The 24,183-nt window shown below is 38.9% G+C and overlaps 1 pseudogene; it reads right to left on the bottom strand.

Annotated features, from left to right (window-relative positions):
* Positions 1 to 8,443: 8,443 nt before the first annotated feature.
* On the bottom strand, positions 8,444 to 9,501 carry LOC101447912 (receptor-type tyrosine-protein phosphatase alpha-like; annotated as a pseudogene).
* Between the last annotated feature and the right edge of the window lie 14,682 nt (positions 9,502 to 24,183).

Below are 24,183 nucleotides of genomic sequence, written 5' to 3'. Positions count from 1 at the left end.
ATCGGTAAACGAAGAGAGCCCTGCTGCTCTGGCATTGTCCCTTCAAGTGAGGATTAGTGCATTATGCAGTGACAATTCAAGAAGATTGGATGGAAAAGGCAATGCCCAGAGGACAGCACTCTGCCTTAAGTCAACTGATTAAAAGTAGGAAACCCACTATTTCTTTCTTTCCAATTGGCAGTCGAGGAAGCTTGTACAAAAAGAGTATATGGGAAGGGTAACTACCACATGAGGAAGTAACTAGGGAGTTTCCTGGGAAAGGAGAGAGAGAAATGGGATAATTGTTGGGGTGGAGAGAGGGAATTGGCCTCTGTGCTTGTGCTCAAGGGCCTGCATGCACGGAAGTAAGGCCAACACTTCTGAGGTGCTTGAAGGAAGGTTTTACCAAGGGAAAGTAGATATTCCACTGGCTCATATTTACAAACATGAAGAGTGTATAAAACTAGGGCAAATCTGTACTGAAGGAAATAAACCAGCAGCTTGGAAGTACATGGTTGTGATGGTTTGAAGCTGTATGCATCCCAAAAAACATGTTCATAACTCTAATTATTCCCTGTAGATGTGAATCCATTGTGAATAAGATCTTTGGACAAGGATGTTTCAGTTAGAATGTTTCCCAGCTCAATCAGGATGGGTCTTAATCCTCTTCCTGGAACCCTTTATAAGAGAATGAAATTCAGACAAAGCAGAGAGAGAAAGCCATGGAAGCAAGAAGCAAGAAGAGAAAGCCATGGCAGCTGGTGGTCAGGAAAAAAGGCTCACCTTTATGATGCCTTGATATGGACATTTTCCTGGCCTCAAAACTGTAAGCAAATACATTTCCATTGTTTAACCTGACCCATTTCAGCTTATTCACTTTGAGCAGCCTAGGAAATTGAAAAAATGATTTAAATCCCTACATCCAGCAAAAAGATTCTTAGTCTGCACTCTTCCCATCCATGGTGCAATGGACTGATATAAAGTATGTCCTGTGGATCAAGAGAAAAAGCCCATGCCATTTTCTGATTTCCTTGCCTTCTGGCCCAGGATGGAAAATGATGTCAGCTGGTTGCCAATATCAAGCACCTGCCCCTGCAATTCCTTTCTTCTTTTTCCCTTTTTCATCACGAGGATTAATCAAGAGCCTACAATAAGCCTTAGGGATATTGAAATTCCTGTCTTCAGGACAAAAGAGCATATTGGGAACTATACACCCAGTTAAAGGGGTTTGCACGTGCTTGTGAGGAACCCCTGGCCAGCCAGCAGCTCGAGGGGACCGAGCCAGCTGAAGGGAGCCTGGGATCCCACAGCAGTCCTGAGATGTCCTGGCCTTCTCAGGGTGGCCCCAGCAGAGGTCTGAAGCACCACCAGATGGCAGATAAAACAGCAACAAAATGTCAGCACAATGACACCTTCCTGTGGGTGAAAAACCTTACAAAGTGACCTCTTTCACAGGGCGAAGCACACTGGGACTCACATGTGATGGCTGGCTCAAGTTCAGTGCCTTGCCAAAGGGCCCTACTTTGGAATTTGTGCTCCTGAGTGTGATGGAGCTGGACTCAGATGTGACCTTTCTACACATACCTCTTCTGTCACTTTTACTGAACCCGTGGTTGGCACTGGGGTTGGTGTGTACTCAGAAGACTTGAATCTCTGGATTGGCCATGTGCCAGCTGGATCCTGAGTTGCAACATCTGTTCTCCAGTCCGTTGGTCTCACCCAGGTCAGCTAAAAGGGAGGTGAAGATAGTCAACCACCACACCGGGGAACCTACAACTGCAAGCAGAAGAATCACCCAACAGCCATGTGGGATCTAAGTCCCCTCTAGATTTAGAAGTGGAGTGGACATCATCATCTCAGGGTCCACAGGATAGAGGAATAAAATATGGATTAGAATGGGTTTACTGGTATTCTACTATAGAACTATGTGACTTTAGCAATGGTAGAAATTGTGGCATTGATTGGAGACGGTGGCCATGGTAGTTGCTGAGGGCAGGGAGAGGGAAGAAGAGGTGTGATATGGGGGCATTTTCGGTACTTGGAGTTGTCCTAAATGATATTGCAGGGTCAGATGCTGGACATTATATATCCTGCCATAACCCACTGAATGGACTGTGGGAGAGTGTGAACTACAATGTAAACCACTATCCATGTGGTGCAGCAGTGCTCCAAAATGTATTCACCAAATGCAATGGATGTGCCACAATGATGAAAGAGGTTGTTGATGTGGGAAGAGTGGGGGAGGTAGGGTGTGAGGTATGTGGGAAACTCTTGTACTTTTCAGTGTAACACTTTTTGTGATCTGAGTATCTTTTTTTAAAAAAAGACAATTAAAAATAAATAAATAAAAGCAATCCATTCACTCTTTCATTCATCCAGTCTTTCCTGAGTGCCTTCCTTGCCTTCAATGGATCCAATAAAATCGTCACAGAAATACAGATGCCACTAAACCATGACAATTAGCATGAAGAGCTCTGTGGGACTCTGAGATCCTGTCATGGGGACAGAGAGTTGATCTCGTCTGGGAGGTCAGAAGGTGTCACTGAAGTAAGCTGAGGGTTAATTAGGTACAACCCAGTGGTAGAGGCAGAAGTTTCCTCAAACAAGAAGACTCTGAGGTGGGAGGGGCAGGGCAAAACACACCAGCACTGAAATCAGCTCCGAGGCTGAAGCTCAGGCTGGAGATGGAGTTAGTGTGAGACGTGCACAGAGCCTCAGGGGCCCCTTCTCTATGGGTAGAGCAGAAAGAGGCTACAGAAGGGCATGACAAGGAGATGTGTGAGGAGGAGAGCATCTGAGTTCCTCCTGACAGCGGAGTGATCAGCAGTTTAGAGATGGAGGGCAGAGCCGGAGGGGTGGACCCAATAAGGCATTCCTCGCTGCGCCCAAGCTGGGGCTTTCCTTGCATGAAAGGTTAAGACTGAGACTTGGTTCTGGGCTTGAGGGTGGGTAGGGACGGAACTGCTTGGTCCAAAGCTGAGCTCTATGCATGCCCCAAGCCATCTCCAAGCACCTCCCTCTGCCTGTATTCCCTGGAGAATTTCATGGGAAGGGGCAGGCTGCAACAGGTTCTGTTGTTTCTGAGCTCCCTGACCAAATGCCCCAATAACTCATCCCATTTCATTCTTTTTTACAGAAATTAGAAAAGGGGATTTATCCTAATGCCATCAGACCTGGACTTGAAAATGGACTCTTATTTCCATGATTTTTCAGATACACATTCCCTTAGGTATATTTGCTATCTTTTTGGTCAACAGGGAGAGAGGTCTTTCAAAATGTTTACTATTGCAGGACCATCAAAGGCCTCAGATTGGGGCATTCCAAATGTGACTGCTTGTAATTAGACTAGGTGAAGGCAGCACTGAGCTGAGAACCCTGACTCACCCCCTCATGCCCAGGAAGACAAAGCTTTCATTAAGTTGGTCCAGGTGGAATGTAGGGCGGGAAGGGATCAAGAGGGGAGATAGTTACAGAGGGAAGGGGGAATACAGTGCATGGGGGTATTGGGACAACCATCTTCCTCCAGAGCTCTGAAAACGTTGTGCTTCTTTCTTAGTTGGTGCCGAGTTACTGGGCATGGGTTTTGTGCTTATCTTCTCTAGGAAATGATGCATACATCAAATAACAATGTAGTCCAATTTCTAGGAAGAATATTTTACAAAAGCAATCTAACATGACACTATCTAATTCTCTTAAAAAATACTTGTAAAAAGACTACCATTGCTAACATATACATTTTTAATGAGTTAATAGATCTCTATACACCAAATTCTAAAACAGTTATAGTATATATATGCAATGTTATTAAATAAGTCAAAACGGCCACCTGCATTTGGAGATGCTGGGAGTGACTCTTTTCCAAGAAATGGCGGGGACTTTAGAAGATAAAAGTTGACCAACAATGAGACTCTCCAAGAAAGTGGAGCATTCCCAATTAAGTTCCAATTCTTGCAACATTTAATGGTCTCGGTCCAGTAGGGATAGACTATTAAAAATGGACTAGTAGGAGAACCAGCAAGATGGTGGTGGAATGAGGAGTTCCTAAAGTCAGCTCCGGCTACAGGGCAGTTAGCAAACACCCAGAGCTCTCTGGAGCTGCTGAAGCACCTGTTTGGGGGCTCCAGGAGGCCAGAAGAGCATCCTGCCACATCCCTGAAGGAAGGACTTGTAAGTAGAGCACTCCACCCCAAGGGGGCTGGTGCCCACCCTCCACTGGAGGCACAAGCTCTTCTGTGGCTGGAATTGGAAGCTCTACTTCCCAATAACGGGGGAGGACGAGGTGGTTGGGCACCAACTTCAGCTACTGAGGAGTAAATTCAGCAGGCTAAAACATAACCCTGAGAAGAGCTAGTTTGAGTCATTCCAAGACAGAAAGAGGCCAGTAAGCACCATCTGAAATCTGGGCCTGGCATGAGGGGAAGCGAGGCAGACAAAATCTCAGTACTGGCAGGGAAAGTCTTCTTTCCATTCAGATTAGATTGCAGCTCTAGCCTACATCCCAGCCCCCACCTCCAGCAGGGAGGAAGCTGGGATGACCTGCACCAGCCTCTCTGGGAAAATACCAACCAAGCTGCAGAGGCCAGTGATTACCCTACTTTGGCAGTGCAGGCTGCCCCAGGAGCTACTATGTGGCTGGAATTGGAAGCTCCATTTCCCAAAAAACAGGGAAGAAAGAGACGGTTGGCCACTGACTTTTGTTACTGAATAATCAATTCAGCTGGCAAAAGTATAACCCTAAGAACAGCTAAGATTTGAACCTGCACAAGTCAGAAAGAGGCTGGTAGCTGCTATTTTGACTCTGCCCCTGGCATGAGGGGAAGCCAGGTGGACCAAAAATCACAGTGATGGTAGGAACCAGTTTCTTTCACCCAGATCGGCCTGCAGCCCTAGCCTACGCTTCAGCTCCACCACTGGCAAGGCAGGGGCTGGCCGGCCCTGCACCAGCCTATTCAGGTCAGTGCAGGTACGTTTGACTGGCGAGACTCAATAATCGGGCAACTGCTGTCATCTTGAACCCGCACTGCATAGATTGCTGCTCACACCTTCAGCTCCATCCCTGCCCCAGGCAGGGAAGAAAGGGACATAAAGCTTCATCAATCTCTCTGGGCAACAACAGTCTAGGCCTGCATGACGTGGATTATTCACACAGCAGTGACTCAGACAAAGGAGAAAGTTGGGAGAAGTTTCATTGGTCCCTGGGGCAATGAGGGCAGCTTGAGCCTCCACAGCTTACAGCACCATCTACATCCTTGGTTCCTACTGCACAACCAGCAAGAGAGAAAGGGCAGGAAGTCCTAAACTAAAGAGGAAAACTGCACCCAGAATAAATACTCTAGTAAGGCAGATGCCAAGACATCAACAAAATATCACAATCCACACCAAGAAACAGGAAGATATGCCCCAGTTAAAGGAACAAGATAAGCCTCCAAATGACATAAAAGAGTTCAGACATCTAATCATAGATGTTCAAACAAATCTCCTTAATAAATTCAATGAGATGGCTAAAGAGATTAAGGATATTAAGAAGACACTGGATGAGCCCAAAGAAGAATTAAAAGCGTACATAGAAAAATAGCAGATATTATGAGAATGAAAGTTACAATACATTATGTATGTTTATATATGAATGATATAAAGATAGTAATAATTGGATTGGTTAGGAGAAAAATACTTTGTTTAATAGTAATATTTTGACAATGCTCCTTAATCACTAGTTAAAAAGGTTTAAAAACAATGCAAATTATTGGTGATAGGATGAGATGTTAAATATGTTTATTTGATGTTATATATGTTTGTTTTGTAAGTTCACAACTATTATACATTTATTGTCTATGTATGTGTATGTGTGAGTGATATATTTCAATAAATGAAAAAAAAGCATTGGAATCAAGTAACAGCAGATTTGAGAAGGCAGAAGGAAGAATTGGTAAGCTTGAAAGTGAACATACAAAAGAACAGAAGAAAAAAAGAATAGAAAAAAATGAACAAGTTCTCAAGGACCTTAAATGACAGCAAAAGATGTGAAAACGTATGTGTCATGAGTGTCCCAGAGGGAGAAGAGAAGGGAAAAGGGGTAGATGGAATATTTGAAGAAGTAATGTTAGAAAATTTCCCAACCCTATTGAAGGACATAGATATCCATGTCCAAGAAGCACAATGTACTCCCATCTTAAAAAATCCAAATATACTAACTCTGAGACACAGCCTCATCAGAATGTCAAATGCCAAAGACAAAGAGAGAATTCTGAGAGCAGCAAGAGAAAAGCAATGCATAATTTATAAAGGATATCCAATAAGATTAAATGCTGATTTCCCATGAAGGCAAGAAGACAGTGTTATGATATGTTTGAGATACTACAAGAGTAAAACTTCCAGCCAAGAATCTTATACCCAGTGTGATTGTCTTTCAAACTTGAGGTGAGTTTAGAATATTCACAGATAAACAGAAACCGAGAGAATTTCTAAGCAAGAGACCAGATTTTCAGGGAATACTAAAGGGTGTGCAAGAGCCTGACAAGAAAAGAGAGGAGACAGAGGCCTGGAAGAGAGTCTAGAAATGAAGATTATACCAATAAAAGTAACTAAAAGTGTCAAAAGAATGATGAAAATAAAATATGACAGAGAAAACTCAGATAGTTAGGAATAAACTTAACCAATGATGTAAAACATTTGTATTCAGAAAACTGCAACTCAATGTTAAAAGAAATTTAAAAAGCCCTAAATAACTGGAAGAACATTCCATGCTCATAGATTGGAAGACCAAATATCATTGAGATGTGAATCCTACTCAAACTGATATACAGAGTCAATGCAATCCTGATGAAACATCCATCAGTATTTTTTTGAAAACATGATTATCAAATTTATTTGGAAGGGTAAGGGGTCCTGAATAGCCAGAAACATCTTAGAAAGGGAAAACAAACTCTCATCTCCAAACTTTAAATCATATTACCTAACTATAGTGGTAAAAACAGCATGGTACTGGCATAAAGACAGACCCATAGATCAATGGAACCAAAATGATGAATCAGAAACAGACCCTCGCAAGTATGGTCAAGTAATTTTTGACTAGCCTGTCAAACCCACACAGCTCGGGCAGAACAGTCCATTTAACAAATGGTGCTGAAAGAACTGGATATCCATAGCCAAAAGAAGGAAAGAGGACCTCTATCTCACACCCTATCCAAAAATTAACTCAAAATGGATCAAAAACCTAAAAATAAAAGCAAGAACCATAAAGCTCCTAGAAGAAATTGTAGGAAAATATCTTCAAGACCTGGTGATAGGTGGTGGATTCTTAAAGGAGATAAGAGGACAAACAAGATGGAATACTAATGTTTAATGTATGTAGAAGATTTAATTAGCTTTACTGTAAAAGTGTGGCAATGTATAGAGTGGATGGTAACACACAGTGAGTAACAGCTAGTTTATAGATGGGCATGTGGCTGAAAATAGTAGTCTAGGGATGTAAATGCCAATTGACAGAATGCTAGAGAATAATCTAGGAACTGAATAGCACAGTAAACCAAGAGGTGGAGGAGAACTGTGGTTGATGGTACAGATGCAAGAGTATTCTTTGTTAGCTAGAGCAAATGTACATCACTACTGAAGGGTGGTGGAAGCGTGGAGAAGCATGGGAAAAATAAAACTGGAGTGACCTATGGTCTGTGGTTAGTAGTAATTATATAATATTCTTGCATCTATGCAAAAGATGTACTGTGTTGATAATGGGACAGTATGGAAAATATATGCCAAATGTACACTATAGATGTGGTAACAATCAAATGATATTATCTTATCTGTAACAAATGTTCCAGCACAGTGTGGTGTGTTGATAGAGGGGTGTTGTTTGGGAATTCTGCACGTGTGCATGATTGTTTTGTAAGTTTACAACTTCAGTCATAAAAAAATATATTTAAAAAATAAATAAATCTTTTTAAAAAATGGGCTAGTACCCTGTACTAACTAATGTATATCTGTTCCCCACTCTGCAAGGTCCTCCTATGGAATGAAGAACTTAAGTGTGAACTAATCATTGTTACTCCCCAGTTGGAAATCCCCTAATTGTCTTTATAAGCTGCTGTAACCTGACTGCCATTATGAGACTCTCATACCAACTTCCCCAGTTTGAGGTGGCCCTGCTCAAGCAGGCACGTTCACCTTCAGCTCTGTACACATCATGTCCAGCATTACATCAATGATGACAAAGGTATGCATATGCACTATGATGGACCACAAAATTGCTCCCACATACCAAGAGTTATAGAACTTCACTTTTTTGAGGAATTGAGCATGCTGATCAGTGTGCAAAGTACCCCAAAGTCTGGCCAGCTGGTGAAGTGGAACTGAAATGACGAGGCACTATGACTTTCTGTTGGACATACCACCCACCTTCCTAATGCAGAACTTTCAGTCTGTGTAGTTCACCAGAATGGTCACATCCTCAGCTGACACTCTGATGTTCTCAAAGGCCCAGCAACCTTGGTCTGATGAGTACCGTACACTCCTTTCTCTCCTTCAGATTGTCACTATGACCTTAGTGGCTGTGTTTTGTTCTAAGACCATCTTCCAAAATTCCTCACCATTTCTTCTTTTGATCCTTGTGCAACAATGAATTTGTTCTTTTCTTTGTAGCCACTGATGAATGAAAGATTGATATAATGAGAATCTGGAATCCCTTCAGGTGGACTTTAGGGTGTTCATAAGGCAAAATGTTTACACATCAATTTTTTCCTTGTTTTCCTTCTTGGAAGCAGCTTCTCAGGTGGCCTGTATAAGACAAAGCAGGGAGTGTATTGAAATTCTCTCTGAAGAGATTATTGTTGTTGACCATCCTTTGGTTAATCTCCTCCTCTAGCCTGTCCCTGGACAGAGGTACATACTGTCTATTGGTGCTTGGAGACATGACCAGAAGTGGCTCACATTTAGGCTCCTCATCCTTGGTAGGACTGTTTGTTAAGTAGGAAGAATTAGAATACCTCCCAGCTTGCTTATATTTCTTAAGCCTTAAACATGTATAAAACTATGGTAATAAACACAATCACTAACAGGGAGGACAGAACCAACATCCTAGTGATAACCGATGTCTCATCTGAAGAAGGGAAGGTCTCTGGAGTGGAGAGGCAATGCTAGAATTTCCCTCCTAGGGCTCTGTTCTGACATCTGTGAATTGATAACCATCTGTTCCATTTAACAAAACTGCATTGACTCCCAAATTGGTGCCTGCTATTCTCCTGGTCCCATTGTCTGAGTCTGGAGAATTGACAGTGGTTACATAGGTGTGTCCCAGAGTTAGATTTGGGCTAAATGTTGGTATCATGGAAAGAGAAGTTACCAAAGAACTGGGATTTGAAATTTTGGTCTCTTCTCTAACTGGATTTGATGTGGATGCTGTAATTGATCTCAAAATTCACAGGGGAGGTAAAACTGTGGCAGTTTTATTGGTACTAATGCCTATCAGACCACTGCCAAGCAGAACAAGAATAAACCAGGAGTCCATTCTACCTTAGGTATCTGAACTGTATCATCTGTCACCACATTAAAATTCTTAAGTTCTTTTTCCTAGTTTGTGCCACCAAGTTCAGAGTTGGGCAGGGTCCCTGGGGATGAGGACAGCAGCTCTGCTTCCACTCCACAGACATGCTCTCAGGGCCACTGCCTGGCCCATAGGTCACAGTCCAGTAGCTGCAGCATTGGTATGCACCTTCATGGTGAGGGGAAGCAGCTAAGGGACCATGGGGTGGGAGATAGGGATGATGGAGTGACCCGTCCAGACCTATTCACATATATGCATTGCCATGCTTGCTACATGCTTGTTCCCCACACAGGCCTTTGCAGTGAGATCCCTGACTCTTCCAACATGATGATTTGAGGAACTGCTCTGCCCTGTCCTGTTCCCAAAACCTGTGTCCTTTGGTCAATGAGTTATCCCTATTCTCTTATCCACTGCAAGGTAATGAGTAAGAATATTCACAGACTTTGGCAAGGTTATTTCAAAAAAATAACCAAACTAGGTACGCAAGGCTGGTTGAACATATGAAAATCATTTGATGCAATCTATCACATCAATAGGCTAAAGAACAAAAAGCATATGATCATATCAATAGGTGTCGAAAAGGCATTTGTCAGAATCCAACACCCTTATAGGATTTTAAAAATCTTAAACTAGGAATAAAGAGGAAATTCCTCAACTTTATAAAGAACATCTTTAATACCTACAGCTAATGTCATACTTAATAGTGAGAAACAAGATGCTCCCCTCTAAGATCAGGAACAAGACAAGGATGTCCACTCTCACTACTCCCATTCTAAATTGTGTTGGAATTTCTAGCTAATGCAATAAGACAAGAAAAGAATTGGTAAGGGAGAAATAAAACTGCCTTTGTTTGCAGATGACTTGACTGTCTATGTAGAAAAATCATAAAGAATAAACAAAAAAAACCTGAAACTAATAGGATATAACAAGGATGCATGATACAATGTTACTGTAAACTTGACCAAATGAGTTATCAGGACTGATATATTCTTTATTGTAAGCATATACAAAGTCTTTATTACAAGCATATACAAAGTCAGACAAATGGCCAACTCCAAATTTGCTGGGTACAAGAAAACTGTAAATGAGACATAAACATAGGGCTGAAGTTTCTGGTGTCATCTCAGTCCTCATTCCTCTACACTCAGAGAGTAAACCATGTATTTTGCACTTGACATACCCTGATCTCTACAGTTCATGAGCTGTCCACATGTATGTCATGACCACCCTGGTAAATTGAAGTCTGAGATTGGCTAGAGTGGTTAAGGTGTGGCTCTAAAGTCAACCTGCTCTGAATTCAAATTCTGGGCCCATTGGGGGACCTCGGACCAGTTGTGTCAATGTTTTGGTCTTAGTTTCCTCACTGGTAGCTTGAGGAAACAATGGTAACCATCTAATGTGCCAGTTGGTATAGAAACATGGTAAAATATTGAACAAGGACCTGGCACACTCACTGGAGACACCTGTTTTTTCTATGGTTATGATTGTGCCATGTGCTTCCCGTGTTGCCTGGAAAAACAGTGTTGACTAATTGTTCATGACACTAATCATTCTCTGGTTTGGGGAGGAAAGGGAATTTTATTCTCTGTCCTCAGATAACTGTGCTTTTGTTGCCTCTTATCCTATGTGCTAGAATTAATCTGCTCCACTTACTACAATTAGGGTAAAAATGACTGGCAAGCTGCAATGGGGCCATGAAAACACAGTGTGGGGAGCATGCTTGTCTGGAATCCCCATACCCACTGATCCAGCAGAGGCTGGAGCTCAGTGAAGACTTCCTGAGATAGAATGAATGAAAACTTGTAACTATTTTTTAAAATATCCAGAGTTTTATATTTTAATAACCTTAGTCTGAGTCTTTATGGGAAAAAAAACCCTGAATACTGTAAATGGATTCTCTGGTGCAGACCTGAAATTGAAAGAGTGTTTCTGTTTCCCCAAGATACATGACAATTGTCAATGGTTCTCAGGTTCACCAGTCACAAGACCATTCAAAGTTCTAAGCTTTTAGTTAATGTTATCAAAATTTTATTTCTTCCTAAATTATCCTATAAATTTAATTTAATACTAGTAAAAATTCCAGTTGGATTTCTGGAAAAACTGAAGATGCTTACCCTAAAATTACATAGAAAAATTAAAAAAAAAAAACATGAAAAGCCAAGTTGACCTTAAACATCAAATCACAAATTATGCATTTAAAAGATCATGAAATTACTTTTTTCAATATTGAACTCCTGTTTCTGTTTTGAATTCCAGGTATTTACCAGAATCTGCTTTTTTATTTATTTTCATCTTAGGTTCACAAAGAAACATTTGCATAATAATAGAGCATATTAATGCCAGCGAGCTCTTCAGATCTCCTGAGAAGGAGGTTTATTTGTCTTCAGAAAAGGAGATTTAGAGCTTTGAGGCCAGTGAATGAGTAGAATAAAAACGTGATATTGTAGTTTTAAATTTGAATAGACAAGCAGAAACATTCCTCTTTATGTTCAGTTTTGAAATCGCACTCAATTAATCCTCACAGAGTGCTTTTATTTTATCTATTTATGAAGAAAGACACAGAAATGTGGGGACAGTGGGGTAACTAAGTATTTGACAGAGGACAGATGAAGATTAATTTTGAGAGTCAGGACTCTGAAATCAACTCTGTTAGTCTGAACTTCATAAACTGACTTCCTTCCATAGAGGACAAAGGGATAAACCTGGAAACTACTACTTTGCCAGGTAATCAAGGTCAGCCTCGTCAGTGTGAGTCATGTTGATGGTGTGTACCCTTCATAGGATGTGATGAGAAGCGCAGTTTACCTCTGTGGTCTTCCTCCTAACAACCCATAACCCCACTGGAATAATGAGAAAAAAATCAGACAAAACAAAATTGAGGTACATTCTATAAAATACTTGCCTAGTACTCCTGAAAACTGTCAAGGTCATCAAAAACAAGGAGTCTGAGGAATATCCACAGTCTAGTGGATCCCAAGGGGACATGGTGACTAAATGTAATATGGGATCCTGGGTGGGAGCTTAGGAGAGATAAAGAACATTTAGCAAAAACTAAGAGGATCTGTGATGGTTAAGATCATTGGTCAACTTGGCCAGGTTGTGGTGTCCAGCTTGGTCAAGAAGGCACTGGCCTGATTGTTACTAGGAGGACATTTCATGGACTTATATCAGCAATAAATTGATTGCATCTATGACTGATTACACCTACAGTCAACTGAGGAGATTGTCTTCAACAAGGAGAGACATCTCATCCAATCAGTTGAAGGCTTTAAAAGGAGAAGTGGTGGATTCAGTTGTCCAAATTTCCACCTCTACTTCAGCCAGCCAGCTTCTCCTGGGGAATTCATCAAAAATCTTCATCAGTTTCCAGATTGTGGCCTGCCCTACAGAATTTGGCATGGCCCATCTCCACTGTTATGTGAGCCAATTCCTTTTAAAAATCTCATAACATTTACATAATACACACATACACACACACATATCTCCTGTCTGTTCTGTTTCCCTAGAGAACCCTAATACAAAATCCAAATAAATTATGGCCTTTAGGTAACAATAATATATCAATATTTGTCCATTAGTTTTGTCAAATCTATCAAATTCATGTAATATATTAGCAACAGTGGAAACTGGGTATGGGTATAAGAGAACCTGCTGTATTAATATTCCAACTTTTCTGTAAATCTTAAGGTATTTTAAAATAAAAAGTTAATTGAAAAATTAATTATTGGACAACACATCAAGTGCAATGTTAGACATGTAACATGGAGCATGGAAGAATTCAGAAATACAATTTCAAACATTTTCTTCTGATTTAAAAACATACATTTTTACAGCAAATGGATGATCAGTTAATTATCAGAATTTTTAAATACTTTCTTTAAAGATGACTATAATATTACAAATGTTATGCAAGGATTCTAAATGTCATATTTTTCATTTTTTCTTTTATGAATATTCTTTATTTTGAAACATAACATATATACAGAAAAGTATAGACAAGAGATACAACTTAGTGATTGATCTCAAAATAAGCACCTCTACCCCATTCTATGATTCCCTTCCAGGACAGCCACAGGCCCACCCACCTCTAGGCACTAGCTTCGTCTCTCTATAAATGGAAGTCATCTGCTGGGCTTCATGGGGTGTAGTCACCTGCCGCCAGCACAAGCCAACTTCTGCTACTCCCTTTTGAGGGATTACCCAGCCCCTCCACCATTGCAAATACTGCCCCCTGCATCTGCTCTTCCATTTGGCAGAATAAAATGGACTTTAGGATACCCACCCTCATTTCCTGCCCCAACAGTGCCCATGTTGGTTTCCTTCTTGAGAAACCCCAGCAGGGAGAAGCAAAGGAGAGAAGGTTACCATCCGTGCTCTGTGTTCTGCTCTCCATATTCACAGGATCCTTCTGGAACTACCTTTTGTACTTCTTAAGGATGAGATGTGTACATTTTCATTTTAGCATGCCTTTTGTTGTGAATAGCACATACCATGTTTTTTAGCAACACTTAAATTAATTTGGAGAGACTAACAACACAAATTGTCACTTTTTTTTGAGGAACAACTGCCTTGCTGCCCTCACTTAGTTCAAATTTCAACCCTGAACATATTGTTAATCAAAAAAGCCAGAAAATTAGTTTCCTCTCAGAATCTTTGTGTTTCTCTTAGGGTATAATGAAGCCATTCTTAAATTGCAAACCTGCAGACTTCCCAACCGATACAGTACACCTAACTAGTAAATGTCCCCTAAAGGCTGGACTTTGGGTCTCCTTCTAAACCTCTAGGTACTGCCATGGAAATATTGACGGCTAACACATTTACATTCAGACTGTCTCCTGTTCGATAGATTATCTTACTTTGCCAGAGCTGCTATGACAAACACCAAAGGCTAAAAATTTTAATTGGCTTAATTAAGAGGAATTTATTATCTCATGGAATGGAATCTAGAAGTCCAACATCAAGGTATGGGCAGGGCTTGCTTTCTCCCAGAACCTGTAGCTTTCTGGCAATCCTCTGACACCTGGAGAGCTGTGTGTATGTGTCTGCATCTGTGACTTCCAATGATTTATGCCTTCTCCTAATGGACCGCATCTGAATTTCCTCTGCTTATTGCATCTATGTTAAATTAAGGTTCTCCCTTATTCAGTTCACTTTCACTGATGACAGTATCTTCAAAGGTCTTATTTATAAGTGAGTTCACACCCAGAGACTTGAACATTAAGACCGTATATGACTTTTTTTTTTTGAGGAGGTACCAGGAAATGAACCCAGGACCTCAGACGTGAGAAGCAGGTGCTTAGCCACTGAATATGATTTTTGTGGGAAACATGATTTAACCCCAACATAAACTTAAAAAATACTCCAAAAGCTTGTTCTTAAAAGACTAAACAAACAAAAAATAACACTACACATAATAACAATACCTAAAATCTAAGCAGACTATGCCATAGTCTAAGAACTGAGGACTCCTTAAATGTTCTCTTCTTTGCATAGAAGACTGTTGTCACAGCAAGACTGATGGGAATGATTTGCCATTATAATGTTAGCTAGAAAGATGTCCGTGCTTTCAATGATATGAAATGCTGTATTCACTCATTCATTATTTTGTTAAAAATATATTTATTGAGAATTTACTCAGTATTGCACTCAATTATGTACATGAAGAGATATTATGACATGCATTCTACCCTGGAATTATTCACAGACATAGAAGGCAGACACATAAAGATTAATTGTAGCTTAATATGACCAGGGCAATAATAAAGGCAGCCTACCTTAGTTTCATTGTGCAGTATTAATTAAATATTCATTGTTGTAACAAAATTTCTAAGACACCACCCCCCCCCAAACCTTCCCAAATTACTCAAGGCATGTTCAAATAATAAGAACAAAAATTCCAGACTTTTAGAGAACATCTCCTTGGTTGAATAATATCTGTTTCTAAAGCAAACAGCATTGGGTGAAACCCTGGTTAATAAATAGGCTTGCTTTCTCTTTACATCTCTGGAGTAGTAGTTAAGTTCTAAATTATTTAATTAAAGCCAAACAAAATTTGATCAGCAAGTATAAATGATAATAATTAATGGAAATTATTCTATTTAAGAATATCCTATTCAAGACTTCCTAGCTAACCCGTGAAATCCAGAGTTCGCTTTGCTTTTCCCTCCTATCAATTAATTTGATTTTGGAATTCATTTTAAATACATCCAGGGAAATTAGTGGAAATAAAATTTAAAATATGACTCAGGGCTCCAACCTCCTCATTTATACCAAGGAAATATCACTATATTCAGTTTTGATGAGACTCAAGCAGCAGTGACTCACACAATGTGATTATTTTCTTCTATACATCAAAAAATAATCCACTATGAAGGCCCTTATAATATCTCCATACTCCTCCTTTCAGAATTCCATAAGGTGTTTTCAAGCTCCAGAACGTCTTTTGATTGTACAATTAGTTCATCACACCCTCTACTTATGATTCCCAAGATTGAGAAGAATGGAGAGAGAAGATGGTCAAAAGTTGTCCCACACCCCATGTTTCCCAATTTCTATAGCTACCTCTTTGAAAATGTTGACACAGAGTCGCAGCAAATAACTACTTTTCTTATTTCTACTGATTCAGATTCAAAAATATAACAAAATGTTTTATTTTCCTGCTAGAAGTGAGGAAAAAGAAAAAGAAATGGTACAGACACAAATGAAATAACTGCTTTCTACACCTCAAAGTTGCCTGATTTTGACTGTTAACAGCAACTGAATTTATTTAAAGGTCTAAAGCAAATGAAGAAATATTTTGTACAACACCTTTGAAGGACGTCCTACAAAACACGATTTTCTAAAACATCTGTAAACTGCACCAAAAGGTTAAGTATTGTCGTCCTACTTGTATCTAGTTTTTTTCTTTACATTTAGAAAACACCAATATTTTTCATACTTCTATGAAAACCCCATTCAAATTAACTGCATAGGTATGCCACAATCATGAAAGAGGTTGTTGATGTGAGAGGAGTGGGATGGGGTGGGAGTGGGGTATATGGGAACCTCATATTTTTTAATGTAACATTTTTTTGTGCTCTATATATCTTTTTTAAAAAAGACAAATAAAAATAATTTTTTTTTAAAAGAGACAATTCTTTCTCCCATTGAGTGGACATGGCCCCTTGTGAAAAATCAATTGGCCATAGATACAAGGATTTATTTCTTCATCCTTAATTCAATTTCAGTGGTCTCTATGTCACTCCCTAACACACTATCATGCTGTTTTGATTACTGTAGCTCTTTAATATGTTTTATAATCATGAATTGTGGGTCTTCAAAATTTGTTCTATAATTTCAAGACAGTTTGGCTCTTCTGGATCCCTTTCCCTGTTTCCATATAAATTTGAAGATTGGCTTTTTCCATTTCTGCAAAGAAGTCTATTGGAATTTTTACTGCATTTAATTTGCAAATCTTTGTGGATAGAATTGACATCTTAACAATAGTTAGTCTTCTATAGCATGTCCTTCCAAGTTATTTAGATCTTCTTTGATTACTTCCTGCAAGGTTTTGTAGTTTTCCATGCATAGTGTATAAATCCTTTACATACTTGGTTAAACTTATACCTAAATATTTGATTCTTTTAGTTATTATGGTGAATGGAAATTTTTCCTCATCTCAGATTTTCAGATTGTTCATGACAGTGTATAGAATCACAGCTGTTTTGTGAATTGATTTTGTACCCTGCCACCTTGACGAATTAATTTATTACTCTTAGTAGCTTTGTTGTGGATTTTTCAGGAATTTTTATGGGTAGGATCATGTCATGTGCAAACAGAAAAAATTTTACTTCTTCATTTCCAATTTGGATGCCTTTTACTTCCTTTTTCTTCTCTAATTGCTCTGGCTAGAAATTGCAGTACAATATTGAGGGACAGTGCTGACAGTGGGCATGCTTGTCTTTTTCCAGTTATTACATGGAAAGCTTTCAGTCTTTCAAAATTGAGTGTCATGTTAGCTATGGGTTTTTCATATATGACCTTTATCATGTTAAGGATATTTTATTCTATTCCCAGTTTTCTGAGTGTTTTTATCCAGAAGGTTTACTGGATTTTGTCAAATGCCTTTTCCCCATTGGGATGATCATGTGTTTCCTCCATTAGATCTATCATATTATTAATATTTTTCCATCGAATCACCCTTGCATAAGTGAGATAAATCCCACTTGATCATGGTGTATAAATCTTTTATGTGCTTTTGGATTAAGTTTGCTAGTATTTTGTTGAGGATGTTTGCATCTATATTCTTTAGAGCTATTAGACAGTAATTTTCCTTTTGCATGATATCTTTATCTGGATTTGGTATTAAGATGATATTGGCCTCATAGAAGGAGTAAAGTCTTCCCCTTCAACTTGTTGGAAGAGTTTGAGAAGGATTTGTGCTAATTCTTCTTTGAATTATATGGTAAAATTCACCATAAAACCAACCGTTCCTGGGATATTCTTTGTTGGGGGCTTTACATTATTGATTCACTCTCTTTACTTGTTATTGGTCTAATCAGGTCATCTGTCCCTCCTTGAGTCTATGTAAGAACTGTGGGCTTCTAGGAATTTGGCCATTTTATCTTGGTTATCTAATTTGTTGGTGTGCAGTTCCATAATATCTTTTTATAATTCTCTATTTCTTTTGGGGTCATTGTAATACCCCATCTTTCATTTCTGATTTTAGTTATTTATTACATTCTCTTTTATTCTTTGTAGTATAGCTTAAGGTTTTTAAATTTCATTGTTCTTTTCATAGAATAAATATTTCTATATTTGTTATTCTCTGTCTCAATAATCTCCTTTATAAACTTTTTTTTCCTTCTTGCTGTGGATTTTGTTTTCTCTTCTTTTTCTAGGTCTTCCAGTTGTGATGTTAAGTCTCTGATTCGATATTGCTCTTCTTTTTTTAATGTAAACATTTGGAGTTATAATAGTCCCTGTCTTTACTGCATCCCTTAAGTTTTGGTAAGGTGTGTTTTCCTTGTCATTCACTGCAGTATGTTTCCTAATTTCTCTGTGATTTCTTCTTTAATCCATTAGTTATTTGTGTGTTGTTTAATTTCCACATATTGGTGAATTTTCCAGTTCTCCCTACTATTGATTTCTAGCTTCATTCCTTTCATGTCAGGAAAGATACATTGTATGATTTAAATATTTTTAAATTTTGAGCCTTGTTTAGTGAGCTAACACAATCTCTCTTGGAGTATGACCCATGTGCACTAGAGAAGAATGTGTATTCTGCTGCTGTTGGGTGAAGTTTTATGCATATAATATTTATCTGTTAAATGTATTGTTCAAGTCTTCTAGTTCCTCATTGATCTTATCTCTAGATGTTTTATCCATTACTTAAAGTGTTGTATTGATGTTTCCTACTATTAATGTAAAACCATCTACTTCTCCCTTCAAATCTGTCAAATATTTCTTCATACATTTTGGGGCTCTGCTGTTAGTTGCATATTTATTCATAATTGTTATGCCTTCTATTGATTTGGTATATAGTGATCTCCTTTGTCTCTCACAACGGTTTTTCACTTCTAGCAACCTTCTTTGGGTTGTTATTTGAATGCTTTGTTTTTGCCCATTCTATCACTTTTAACCTACTTGTGTATTCTTATATAAGGTGTGTCTCTTGTAAACATCATATAGTTGTTTATAGTCATGATTTTTTATCTATTCTTTCAATCTCTGCCTTTTGACATGAGAATGTAAACCATTTACATTTAAAATGTAATGTAAGATTTTTCTTCTGACATTTTAATATTTGGTGTTTTCAAGTCCTGGGCTGCTTAAGGCAGATACCATGAATTGCTTCAGCTTGAGTGGTGGTAATTTATTTGCTTACAGTTACAGTCTGAATAAATGTTGAAATCAAGGCACCATCAAAGGGATGTTTTCTTCCCAAAGACCAGCTGCCAGTGATCATTGGCTCTTCTGCCACACAGCAAGGTACATAGCATTATCTGCTGGTCTCTCCCTTCTCTTCCAGGCTTCACTGCTTTCAACTTCTTGCTGCCATGGCTTTCTTTTTCTCTCTATGTGTTCATTCCACTTATAAATGTCTCCAGTAATAGGATTAAGTCCCATCCTCAGGGAGATGGATCACATCTTAACTGAGGTAGCCTTATCAGAAGAGCCTACTTAAAATGGATTTATACCCCGAGGAATGGATTTGATTTAAGAACATATTTTACTGGGGTAGGAACAGCTTCAAACCACCACACTCCACCCTCTGGACCACAAAAAAGTCATGCTCAATCAACATAGAAAATATAATCACTCCATCACAGCATAACCATATGTCTAAAATTATTTCAATAACAACACTAAGTAAAAAGTCTCATCAAAATTAGTTATAGTTGTGGTATTTTCTGAGGCACAATTCCCCTCCAGCTGTGGATGTGTGTAACCTAGAGAACAAGTTATCTGCTCCCAATATACAAAGGAGGGACAGGCATAGGATAAACATTTCCACTCCCATAGGGAGAAATTGGAAGGAAAACAGGGGTCATAGGTCCAAAGTACTTCAGGGCATATTCCATTGGATTTCAAGGTCTCAGAGTCATCTGCAGAGTGATTTAGCAGCAGCCCCACACTTTCCAAATGCTTGCACAGTAGCCATCCTCTCCCTCAACACTGGGGTGAAGGCGCCGCCCTCTGAGAACATTGCAGCAATGGCCAGACTCTCAGCCATCCCAGAGAATATGCTCCACTGTATCTGAGGAATGGGCTGGCAGCACTCTTCCTGAACAGTGGGGTAAGGTCTGCCCTCTCCAAGTGCCAGGGCATACTCACACTTTCTACACATGGGTGGGCTTGCATAGATGTCTTTGGTCCAGACATCAGATCCATGGTTCTGCTCCTAAAGTGATTTTTCCTTAAACCTGTCCCATTTAGTCTAAGCTGGTAGTGTTTCCATTCAAACAGATCTCACAAAATACTTGTCAGTTTTGCACTTATACACAGGGGTCCAAACCATCAAACAAAAGAACTTTCCACACATCTTTTCTGGATAACTGCATTTCCAATCCTGTCTTGCAATGAAATTACTGGCTTGTTTCAGATTCAGTTAAAATCTCATATGAAGAACTATTTCCTGGGAACTCACTTTCCAGAAGTCCAGTTTGCCAAACCATCAATTTCTGTCTCTTTGTATTTAGGAATTCAGTTTTCAGCTTATTCGTTTCCTCTCACTTTTTACTATAAGCTGCAAGGAGAAACAAGGTTACATTTTCCACACTTAGCTTGGAAAACTCCCCAGCCAAATATCCAAGCGCTTCACTCTCAAATTCTGCCTTCCTATTGAACTTCAGAACTCAGTTTTGCCAAGTTCCCTGCCACTATTGCAGAGAACTTGGCAAAACGAGGATAATTTTTCTTCCAGTTTCCAATTACACATTCATCATTTCTGTCTAAGGACTCATTGGAAGTAACTTTAGCATCCATATTTTTACCAACGGTCTCTTCAAATAAATCTAGGCCTCCTTTAAATCAATAACATCACAATTCTTCCAGCCTCTACCCATTACACAATTCCAAAGCCATTTCCACATTTTTGGAATCTGCAATAACAGCACCACACTCCTGATAAAAAATAAGTTTTAATTCCCTAGTCTGCTCAAAGAAGATATCATGAAATGCTTCAACATGAACAATGGAAATTTATTCACTTAAGGTTAGAATCCAGAAAAAATGTCCAAATCAAGTCATCACCAAAGCCATGCTTTCTGCTCAAAGACTGGTTGCCAGCAATCTACTGCATGGCGGTGCCTGCTGGTCTCTCTTTCCTCTTCTGGTTTCATTGATTTCAGCTTCTTGCTTTCTCTTTCCTTCTTTGTATTCATTCTATTTATAAAGGTCTCCAGTAATTTGATTAAGTCCCACCCTCAATGAGGTGGGTCACACTTTAACTGAAGAAGCCCCATCAAAGGATCTTACTTTCAATGGGTTACACCCTCAGGAATGAATTAGATTTAAGAACATGTTACTCTGGGGTACATATAGCTTCAAACTACTAAGTTTAAGTTTTATACTTTTTTGTCCCTTAATTTTCCTTTAATGCTTATCTCCTCTATCCCCCACCTTCTTTTTTTTATCAATTTTTTTATTCCCCCACCTTGCATCTTTTTGCTTGCTCTCTGCTTTGTGTGTCCATTCACTAATGCATTCATCTGTGTCTGTATTTATTATTTTTATTTATTTATTCCCCCCTCCTTGCAGCTTGCTTGCTGTCTGCTGTCTGTGTCCATTCACTGCACATTCTTCTGCGTTTTTTTGCTTGTCTCCCTTTTTTTGATTGTGTCACCTTGCTGAGCTGGCTCTCCATGGTGCTTGTGAGCCGGCAGCACTCCGCAGTACCCGGGCCAGCAGCTCTCCACAGCATGCGGGCGGGGCTTCCTTCACAAGGAGGCCCCAGACGTGAACCCAGGGCCTCCCATATGGTAGACGGGAGCCCAACTGATTGAGCCACAGCTGCTTCCCTCCCCCACCTTTTTGTTGTATTTTTTACAAATTATATCTTTGTACATTGTATGTCCCAAACCACAGATTTGTAATTACTTTCTATGAATTTATATTTTAGCCCCTATAGGAAATAAAAAGTGGAGCTACATACCAAGAAAAACAATACAATAGTATTGGGATTTATGATTACCCCTATGAACATTGGTGTACAAATATCCATTTGTGTCTCTATTCAGTTTTCAGTTCTTTTGGGTATATACTTAGTAGTGGGTTACCTGATCATATGGTAATTCTATAATTAACTTTCTTAGGAACCCTGAAACTGTATTCCACAGTGGTTGCACATTTCATATTGCCATCAGAAATGAATGAGTTCCCCTATATCCCCACACCCTCTCCAACACTTATTTTCTGGTTTTTATTAGTAGCCATATTGTCATATGTATCAGGACTTCATTCTTTTTATGGTTGATTAACAAAATTCTTGGTTGACAGTTGTTTGCTTTTGCACTTTAAGTATTTCAATCCACTGCCTTCTTTTCATGTTTTCTGACCATTTATATATCTTCCTTTACACATTATTTTTACTTTCCTAGAGAACTTGTGGGGTACAAAACAATCATGCATAAAATACAGGTTTCTTATATACTACACCAATGACACCTTGCTTTGATATTGAATATTTGATAAAATTGATAGCACCAAATTTTTATAATTGTACCATTAATTAAAGTCCATAGTTTAAATTAGGGTTCACTCGTTGTGTGTGTACTTACAAGGATTTTTTAAAAATTTTATTCTATTACCATAAGTGCCATTTAACATTTTCTTTTTTAGTCATAGTCAGATATATATTCCAAGGCAGTTAATTTCATTCACTATCATCACCATTCATTACCAAAACGTTTCCAACATTCCAAATAAGAACCTTGTATACTGTTAAGTTATAATTTCCCATGCCCTGTCCTCGTTCCAAACCCTGGTAACCTATATTCTAGATTCTGAAAGATCTATGAGTTTACTTATTTTAATTATTTCAAATCAATGAGATCATGCAATATTTGTCCTTTTCTACCTGGTTTGTCACTTAACATGATGCTTTACAGATTCTCTCATGTTGTCACATGTATCAGGACTCCATTCTTTTATGGCTGAATAATAAAATTCTTGGTTGGCAGTTGTTTGTTTTTACACTTTAAGTATTTCAATCCACTGCCTTCTTGCTTCCATGGTTTAAGAAATCTGTACTTCATCTAATGGGACTCCCTTATACATAATATATTACTTTTTTCTTGCAACATTCAGAATTCTCTACTTTTCCTTTGAATTCAATAGTGTGATTACTATACGACAGGGTGTTTTTTGGGTTTTTTTTCCCATGGTAATCCTGTTTTGTGTTCTCTGTGCTTCCTGGATATACATATTCACATCTTTTGCTAAGTTTAGGAATTTCTGTCATTATTTCTTTGGCTATTCCTTCTGTCCTCTTTTCTCTTTCTTCTCCTTCTGGTACTCACATAATGCATATATTGGTGCACTTGATGGTGTCTCATAGATATCTTAGACTATTTTCACTTTTAATGAATCATTTATCTTTCGTATCCTCAGCATGGCTCATTTCAATTGTCTTGTCTTTGAGTTCAATGATTCCTTCTTCTGCCAGCTCCAATCTGAAGTTGAACCCCTCCTGGGAATTTTTCACTTTAGTTGTTGTAGTCTTCAACTCCAATAGTTCTGTTTGGTTCATTTTTAAAATGTCTATTTTTACTACAATTCTCATATTGCTTATTCATTATTTTCCTTACATCCTTCAATTCTTTCTCAGTATTTTCTACCATCTCCTTGAGCTTTTTAAAGATCATTTTCTTAAAGGCCTTGTTCAGTGTGTCCACATTATGGTTTCCTTTTTGGTGTTTTCTGGATTTTGATCCTATTTGAATTTCCCAACATTTCCTGTTTCTTTGCTATCTTGTACTCTGTTGCACACTGTACATTTTAATATTTCAAAATGTCAGCCCTAGGATTTCGTCCCTGAGATGTCTATCTCTTGGTGTTGTAACCAGCTAGTGATGAGATAGAAATTCTCAGGAGCTTCACCTCTCCTATTGGGAAGGTCAGCCCAAGGTGAATGCAGTGTGCAGGATCCTCCATCTTTTCTGGGCCTGTTTCTTGTCCTGAGCTTGTGC

Source organism: Dasypus novemcinctus, chromosome 3, assembly GCF_030445035.2.
Source record: "Dasypus novemcinctus isolate mDasNov1 chromosome 3, mDasNov1.1.hap2, whole genome shotgun sequence".
Taxonomy (NCBI): Eukaryota; Metazoa; Chordata; class Mammalia; order Cingulata; family Dasypodidae; genus Dasypus; species Dasypus novemcinctus.
This window is presented reverse-complemented; position numbering and strand designations above follow the sequence as displayed.